The sequence below is a fragment of the Carassius auratus genome, chromosome 29 (assembly GCF_003368295.1).
Source record: "Carassius auratus strain Wakin chromosome 29, ASM336829v1, whole genome shotgun sequence".
Taxonomy (NCBI): Eukaryota; Metazoa; Chordata; class Actinopteri; order Cypriniformes; family Cyprinidae; genus Carassius; species Carassius auratus.
In genome coordinates this window covers 3,346,168-3,355,562 of record NC_039271.1, presented here as the reverse complement: position 1 = coordinate 3,355,562, position 9,395 = coordinate 3,346,168, and the positions used below count along the sequence as shown (strand labels likewise).

General features: G+C 38.3%; 1 pseudogene; it reads left to right on the top strand.

Annotated features, from left to right (window-relative positions):
- The first annotated feature begins 527 nt into the window (after positions 1 to 527).
- Positions 528 to 8,312, top strand: LOC113047873 (prosaposin receptor GPR37-like; annotated as a pseudogene).
- Positions 8,313 to 9,395: the final 1,083 nt, after the last annotated feature.

Sequence of the window (9,395 nt, the reverse complement as noted above, 5' to 3'; positions counted from 1 at the left end):
ACATCGGAGGCCTCTGTATTTTTACAGTTGTATTCCAACAGTGCTAATTGCATTTATATTGATATATTTTATTTATGAATTCACTTTTTCTATTTGCTTTTATTTTTATTATAGATATTGTGCAATCTGTACAAAGCATGATTCACGTTTTATATTGTTTAATATTGTTTGCATGTTTAGATTCTGCAGATATAGAAAATGGAGTGACTCGTAATTAATATATTTATTTATTTTATACAATTATTTACAAGGATTTGTATTGTTTGCATGCACGATGCGTGTGCAGAATCTGCGAATATATCATAACATAATAAATGTAATATTTCACCCTGATTTATTATCGTAGCATGTCTCGTTAAATCAGTGCATTGTGAATTATTTTGCAGTTTGAATTTTCCTGCATGTTACTGTGACACACGGCTGTAATTTAACTCGTATAAACCCATGTTACTCTTAAAACTGATCGGATTATGATTTTGTTGACTTGCGTAATTACGCATGGTAATACATGTAGCTACTACGCACGGGCGGGGCGGGGTCGCCTCCAGCTGCGGTGGTCCAAGGGGTTGATGCTGATGGATCCAGCTTGACAGAACAAGGTTATCCGCCAGGAGAGTGTCCGTCCATTTTCTTCACCCGCTTCTCACTCACAGTAGCAGTAGCACCCCGCCCGTTCGCCGCTCGCTCGCGCCACGGAGCGCGTCTCGAGGCAGAGGCGCAGGACGAGTCCAGGTTGCCGCGCCCAACATAACACGGGATGCGACAGACTCCTGCAGCTGGGCTGGGATGCAGAAGCAGGAACGCAAATGATGTCGTTTGGAGGAAACATCGTCTTTCTTGCACTTTGCTGAGACGAGAAACGCGAAGAATCTAGAGGAGGAGGTTTTTATTTGCCGCACAACACCGGAGTTGATGGAACAGGAAAAGTCATTTGCATGGATCTAATTAGCCTTTACTGATCATTCGCGTGTTAACTTTTACCTTAATGTGAATCTGGGAAAACCGTGTGTGTTCTTTGCGATGCACCACATTCGAGTGTTTCTCTAACGTCTTCAGCACACTGAAGCTGTGAAGATGCAGATGCTGCTGCTTTTAAGGACGATCTTTTTCATTGCAGGTTGTCCACACGTTTTGTTGCACGGAGAAAACCGTAATGCACACACCAAAGAACCAGTCACTCTTAGGAGCCTTCGTGATGCCAAACCCAGTGCCACACACCCTGCGAGACATCAAGCCGCAGGTACACCTGCCTTCAACATCAGACAGACTTCAGAAGACAACACTAACTTGTCTGAACATGTAATGCTGCTTTTGGAGAGCGGAGGTAAGCGGTATGGATACAGACATCTCTTATCGAACAGAACACACACAGTCACGGACAGAGGCACAAAGCTGCATAAGCCCTTGCGGCGACATAAAAGGAAAAGTTGAATGCTGGGATGCCTGCTACCATGGGAACAGTAAGTGGACACAATAACTCTAAGCCGTATTCAACAAGCAAGCGAGGAAGAAACCACAGACGCAAACGAGGCACAAAGGAACACCACAAGAAAGTGTTTAAGAGCTTGAAAAGGGGCCGGAATAAAAGCGCTGTCCCACTGACACCAGTTGAAACTTATTATAACGCCCTGACATCCTCTTTATCCATGTGGGAACCGATGCCTAAGCCTCTCGCTCTCACCTCCACAGATTTCCCATTTGATCTCACCAGATATGCTGAGTTCCACACCAAACCGATAGACGACCCGTGGGACGCCACGCCAATGACACCTCCATACGCCGAGGATGAGGAGAGCGAAATCTTCCCCAATCCTTTCTACCCCGTCACTAGCGAGACGTACGGGGCGTATGCAATCACCATCATTTCCGTCCTCATTTTCACTGTTGGAATAACTGGGAACATAGCAATAATGTGTGTGGTGTGCCATAACTACTACATGAGGAGCATCTCAAATGCTCTTCTGGCCAACCTGGCCATCTGGGACTTTGCACTGCTCTTGTTTTGCCTGCCACTCGTGGTGTTTCACGAACTCACAAAGACCTGGCTGCTGGGCCAGTTCACCTGTAAAGTCATACCCTATATTGAGGTAATGGATTCCATGTGCAATCACAACAGGTTTTAAAATGTTTGTTTACATATGCTTATGTGGGATAGATGCAAATCATTGCTTTTAATAATGGCGTTTTAGCTTGATTAGAGTGAACCTCAAACACTAACTTAACATTTTGGCGCTTAAAAGGATTTCTCACCCAAAAATGCTAATTTTGTCAGTTCATCACCTTCATAAAGATGGCTCAGTATTTGTTGTCCACAAAAAAATATAATAATAATTCTAGGCCCAAATTTAAGATTTGAAATTTTAAATAAAATTCAAACCTTATAAAATAAAATAATGTAATTCAAATTTCATATAAAATACAAAAAATGGCAGTAAAAAAAAAAAAATTCTAAATGCTTTCTTTCAAATTAAGCATATTAAGCATGAACCTTTCTATTGCAAAAATAAAACATTTTTTCTTTTTTTTTTCTTTTTAGTGAAAAATCTTAACTCTAGGCCTAAATATTTTTGCAGTGCACAATGAAAGTTAATAGGCTCCAATGTTGACCAACATGTTCTTCAAAATATATTCTTTTGCATTCTTTTACAATGTAATGATTTAGCTTTCCATGCATAAGTTTAGTAGTGATAAGGTTTGCTTTTCTTGAGGGTAAGTTAGTGATACATGTCATCGTGGGTAATTCTGTCTCGTTTCGGGAGACGTCAGTGCTCATCCACCCTGCCCTCAGGACACCTGTACTGACAGTGTGCTCTGACCTCTGTCCCACTACCGTCACATACTGTATGGTGCAACCATAACCGTTTATTACACATGAAATCTGCAGCACCCCGCTGCATCCTGATCTCCTCACCACACCCAGTTTCAGTAGAGCTCACTTTACACCATCCAAACCCCACGCTTCTTTAGTGTCAAATAATTGTGGACTCGTTGTATGGCTGGAAACCTGTCCTGGTGAACCTCACAAAAAACATATATACAGATCATATTGCACCCTAAAATCAAATAGGGTAGAAAATTTTACATTGCATTAAGTAAAATGACATGCTTTAATTTTATTTTGATTGTATCTATTTTTTTAAGAATAGGTAATTTTTATTCTTGTTTTTTTCTCATTAGATGTTTTGTTAAAGTAATACTGAAATAGATTTTTTTTTCATTTATTAATGCATTGATTTAATGAAAAGCTCACTCAACAAATGAAATTGTAATGCACAATATGGCATCAATGGAGGCATCAATCTAAGTTATAGAAGCACAACAATACCAAATGCATTGCATTTATTGCTCCCCTTACAACAAACCGTTTCATATACATAAAAGTTACAAAAGCTGTTGCTGGAGTGGTACCTTTTAAAAGGTGCATGTTAGTACCTTAAAATGCATATTAGTACCTTTTAAAGGGATACTGGTCCAGTGGCAGCTTTTGTACCTGTTTTCTGAGCGTGTAGACTTCATCCTTCTTCTATTCAAGCAGATAGGAGCTGTGCTTGTATACACATAAAATAGTATCCCAGGGGCGTTACTAAGATGGCCTAGACTGCCTTTCCTTGAAGAGGCTTTGGTGAGTTTCACCCATTTGTTTGCCTTAGAGAAGTAGAAGGTGAAAGGTGTGAGGGGTGTGAAGAATGGGTTTTGGATGGAAGGCCTTTTCTGCACACAGCGTGCCTGCTGTGATTGTATGGGACAGGCAGAGAGAGCCAGGACAATGGTGAAGCTGAATGAAACTAGTCACTGTGCATGTGCCCGTCCCTCCAGCTGCAGCTCGCCTATGAATGCTGATCTGCAGCGGCTGCATGCAAGTTAGTGGTGAGTGAACTCAGTCTTAATGGCAAAGTGCTCCACAGGGAGAAAACGCCTTCATTACTCACACATGCATGCAAAACATTGTGCGTGATAGTTCATGTGAGCTAGAAGTCTGCTTTCTGGGAGAGGGTCTTGTTTTTGCTGCTTATGTTCAAACCTGTCACTTTTCACATTTAACGTCCCGTGACTTGTTGTCTGCTGCAGAGGGCTTCCGTTCAAGGGTGGAGAAATATATTATGGAGTTCAGTGAACGCCAGTTGAACTTGTCTGATCATTGGGTTTGTTTTATCAGAGGTCTGACATTCCTCACTGTGGTAAGTCAAGCAAATCTGGGGGCAGCGTGTGGGTGCAGTGTTTTAACTTGACTTGTGTTTTGACTGGTCTTTAGCTTTCTGGAGACTGCATCTGTCAAAACACAGACATTTGCATGAAGACCTTGTTTCATTTGAGCAAACATTCTGCAGAGGTGTATCTGATGGCTTTTGGCCTCCTAGCATCATCATAGCAACATATTAAAAATGTTTAGGAACTGAATAACAACCTTAGCATCATGATGGTGAATCTTGATCAATTAAACACCACTTAAATTATTTACAGAATTTTTATTTTATTTTATTCCCCATCCATTCTCTAAACTGCTTGTCGTTTTGTAAGGTCATAGGTGTTTTTTATTTTATTTTATTCTTTAAAACTTGTCCTTTTTTAGGGTTGTGGGTATTTATTTATATTGTTTTTATTTTATTTTTATTTTATTGAACAAACCACTTATCCTAGGATCATTGGATCATATATATAGAGTTATATATAATTTTATTATTATTATTTTTAATTAATTTTTTGAAAAAACCACTTGTCCTATGTAGGGTTGCTGGTATTTTTATTTCATTTAATTGTTTGGCTTGGTTTTTGTTTGATTTTTGTTGGCTTTCTCTTCTATAATTAATCCATTTTGTGTTTATGTTTTTGATCCAGGCTGTTAACTCCCCTTTAATGATCTGAATATGTATTTGTTTCATTCTGTGCTCTTCACATATAACAACATTCCTGTAATAGCTTTTGCTTCTAGCTCGCTCATGCCTCAGTGCATCTCGTTTGTCAATAAGTACGAATTATTGCTGTCCCTGCTGACCGGTAGCCCTACAATGGCCTGCAGTCACCCTGTCTAAAAGCAGCCGTTAAACCAGATTAATAACCAGCTCCTCCATCGTTCTGAAGAGCTTCTTAATCAGAGAACTAATGAGGCGTTAAGAAAGACCATCGCAGCCAATGCTATCCTCACCTGCTGCTAGGAAACCTGTAAGCTAGAACATGCCTCCAAACGCATGTGAACGTCAGATCAGACTGAGAGAGATGAGGGTCATGGTCTGGACTGTTTGCCAGAGCGTGAGGTGTGTGGAGACCACAGAGACCTTAGATTTGATTACTGTGAAAATCTGCCTCAAACCACATCAGTCATGCAGCCTGTGGTCTGGACGCTGTACATTTGTTTCCTTTGTCTTTCTAAACATTTAGAAGTTTTCTACCTCTCAACATTTGTGATAATTCTTATATACATGTATGCAGTTGATGATGAACTGATGGAAGTAATATAGCACCATTACAGCATCTTATTGGACACAATGCATCTATAATGGATTCTGAACAGTCTGCTTTTTGTCGAAATGATGAAGGGTCTCACAGATCTGGTTTTGGAGATGAAGGATGTAGGCTAGTTTTCATTGAGCCAGCGATGCACAACAGCACGAAAGACGTCTCCTCCTTGATGCTGATGTGTCTGATTGCTCTGTAATTATGATAATGAAGACAAACACTTAGTTGGCTCTTTCAATTGGGTTTGTATCATCCTCTGGGACGCAGCTGCTCAAACGTGGCCAAGAAGCTCTCCAGTTGTCTACCATTCATTGCATTTGTTTCTTTTGTGTCGCCTTGGTAAATACTCTTTCATATCTCCCAATTTATTGTGGCAAAAGTCAGGCAAAATGTCCCGTTGCGCAGAAGGAAGGGTGCGTTGGGAGTGTTTTCGGGCCCCGCTCTGTTCGGGACTGCAGGAAGTTGACTGTCTGTCACGATAATGCAGCAGATAAAGTCTGTAAAAGCCAGAGCTGTTTGTTTCTAGTCTGGCAGACCTGCTGCGATGTGCTGAACAATTAGTGTTTTCAGCTATAGGATTGGGTTCAGCCAGATGCCAGATGTAATTCAGACTTTCTTGTCAAGTGGTTTGTTTACGCCACTGGCCTTACACCATTTACACTAGACTCCTACTGACAGATAACACCGTTCTCAAAGATATCACAGACAGGGTTGTCATTATAACAACATTTTGTCAGATGATACCAATACCAGTCAAAGTTTGAAAGGAATGCTTTACTTTTTTTATTTGAATATGAATATGAAAAAAAAGATATTATATATAAGATGAATTATATATATAATTCATTGTAACAAATGCCATTTTATTTCATATTTTACCTTTTGGGATTACATTTTTGTCAAAACTGGATATTACATTCACTGGATGTAAATGACAAAATCCATAAATAAATAATTATCAATTATCAAAAAAAAAAATAATATATATATATATATATATATATATATATATATATATATATATATATATATATATATGTATATGTATATGTATATGTATATATATATATATATATATGTATATGTGGTTTTTACATTTTTCTTTTTATGTTCATATTTTGTTCAGGCTAATTTTTTAGTTTTTCAGTTTATTTTAAGTAACTGCCAAAGTTATTTAAATGCATAATTTAAATAAAAAAATTTAATTTTAATTTTCATTTATTTAACTTTAAATTTAATTTAATTTTAATTTAAATGCATAATGAATTTAATGAACAAGTTTGATATTCTATAATAATTTTATATCAGACAGAAGTGGAAAATGCAGGATTCCCACACCTTTTAATAAATGAATTGCATTTATATACATATTTACAGTATTTTTGGTTTTAAAAAAATATTTTAAAGTTGTGCATAAATTGCAATATTAAATTTGATAAAATTATAGAAAATTATATTATAAAAAATTATATTCATGATTTTTTCCCCCGCAATTTTCCATGCTAGTTTTTCCAGGTTCACAGATCTTTACAGTTTTTGTTTTTTCATGTTTTAATTTTATTTTTATAATTTTGTCCAGCATCATCTTGGTAGTAAAGTATCAGTACTTTTCCTATCTTTTTTATGAAATCGTGTTTTGTGTTTATATTTGTCCAGGTGGCGTCTCTCGGCGTGACCACCTTCACCCTCTGTGCACTCTGCATCGACCGCTTCCGTGCCGCATCCAACGTCCAGATGTACTACGAGATGATCGAGAACTGCACCTCCACCGCCGCCAAGCTGGCCGTCATCTGGATCGGTGCCTTACTCCTCGCCCTCCCCGAGCTCCTGATCCGCCAGCTGGTGTCTGAAAACGGCGACGGCACGCTAGACGACCCGGCGTCTGAACGCTGCCTGATTCGCATCTCCACTTCCCTCCCCGACACGCTGTACGTCCTGGGCCTGACCTATGAAGGTGCGCGTCTCTGGTGGTGCTTCGGCTGCTACTTCTGCCTGCCGACGCTCTTCACCATCGGCTGCTCGGTGGCGACCGCTCGACGTATCCGTCGTGCAGAACGCGGCTGTGCTAGAGGCAACAAGAAGCAAATCCGCTTGGAAAGCCAAATGAACTGCACCGTGGTCGCGCTGGCGATCGTATACGGCGCATGCGTGGTTCCCGACAACGTGTGCAATATGGTTTCAGCGTACATGGCGGCCGGGGTCCCGCAGAGCACCATGGCACTGTTGCATCTGCTCAGTCAGCTGCTGTTGTTCCTGCGCGCGACAGTCACGCCGGTGCTGCTTCTGTGCCTCTGCAGACCCTTCGGTCGAGCCTTTCTGGAGTGCTGCTGCTGTGCAGAGGCGTGTGGGATCGCAGCCCACTCTTCGGCCACAGCCAGCGACGACAACGAGCACGAGTGCACGACAGAACTGGAGCTGTCGCCGTTCAGCACTATACGCCGAGAGATGTCCAGCTACACAGCTACTGGATCCCACTGCTGAGTGAACGTGTGTGGATTCGAGTGCCAACTGTACTGTACTGTACTTACTGTGTAAATACTTTGACCTCGACCGGTATGTTGCTCTTTTAAAGAAGATAATGTAGACTGAAAATGGTCTAAGTACTTTTTTTCGTATAATTGTCCTTAATATATATAAATATATACTGTACTGTATATATACACTGAACTAGTGACTGCTTTAATTTTGCAGTTTTTTTTGCACTGCCAAACACAATCTGTTTTTTCGCACTTGCATCGCGTCTACACTGGAGGCAAACGACATTGAGTCACTCCGCTTTAAACTGAGTCTGTCCAACCCGATCTCACGGCAATTCGTACATATTTTACAAGGTGGCTTATTCGTACGAATTCGTGCGACCACACTCGTACAATTTCATACGATTTTTGCCAAATCGTACGTATTTTACGAGTTGCACAATTCGCATGAATTTGTACGAATGACCTACACCTTAACCCCTCCCCTAAACCTAACTGTTAGACAAATCGTATAAAATCGTACGAGTGAGGTCGTACAAATTCGTACGATTAATCCACCTCATAAAATACGTACGAATTGGTCGTGAGAAAGCGTTGGTCTGGTGCTCACTAACCACATACCAGTCAAGTGTGGGTTTGAGGGAATATGCTAAAAGTAAAATACTATTATTTTCAACAAGAATCCAATAGGAAAATGAATTTAAAAATATATATTTTTCCATAGTTCTTTATCCATAGTTTTTATTAAATTTAAATTTGATTTTAAATGTTTTACTTTATTTAACTTTACTGTAATAATTTCTTAAACGTTCTTTTTCTAACATTTACTTTAAGCAAAAAAATTTTTTTTTAATTGACTTTACATAGGTTTTATTTATTTTATTCAAGTAACTGCCAAACTTTATTTAAATATTTGAATGAATTAATAAATTAAGTTTATCGCAAAAAAAAAAATCATATTTGATATTGTTAATAAAATAATTGTATTGAATACAGAAATGGAAAATACAGGCTTCCCACCTTTTTCTGTTATTTTTCAGTGATGTTTCAAAGAATTTATAATCAATTTGAAATATTTAAAAATCCATTTATTATTATTTTTTTTACAAATTTTATTTTATTTTTTCTTATTTATTATGTTCTTTGTTAGTTTTAATTTAATGTATTTTTCATTTAATATTACACTATTTCTAATTTAATTTAATGAAAAAAGTATACTGCCAAAAGATTATTTATATCAACAACGAATGAATGAAATGTGTAGCAAAAATATAAACATATTTGATATTGTTAATAAAACATTTTGGAAAATAATGGAATAGGGCAAAATACAGGCTTTCCACACAGTTTGACCAATAAATTGCAAATATTTTTCAATGGAATTAAAAATCATTTTAACAAGTTTTTGATAAAAATCATTTTTTTAACTCTAAAATATTTTTTATTAAAATGATCATAAATTAC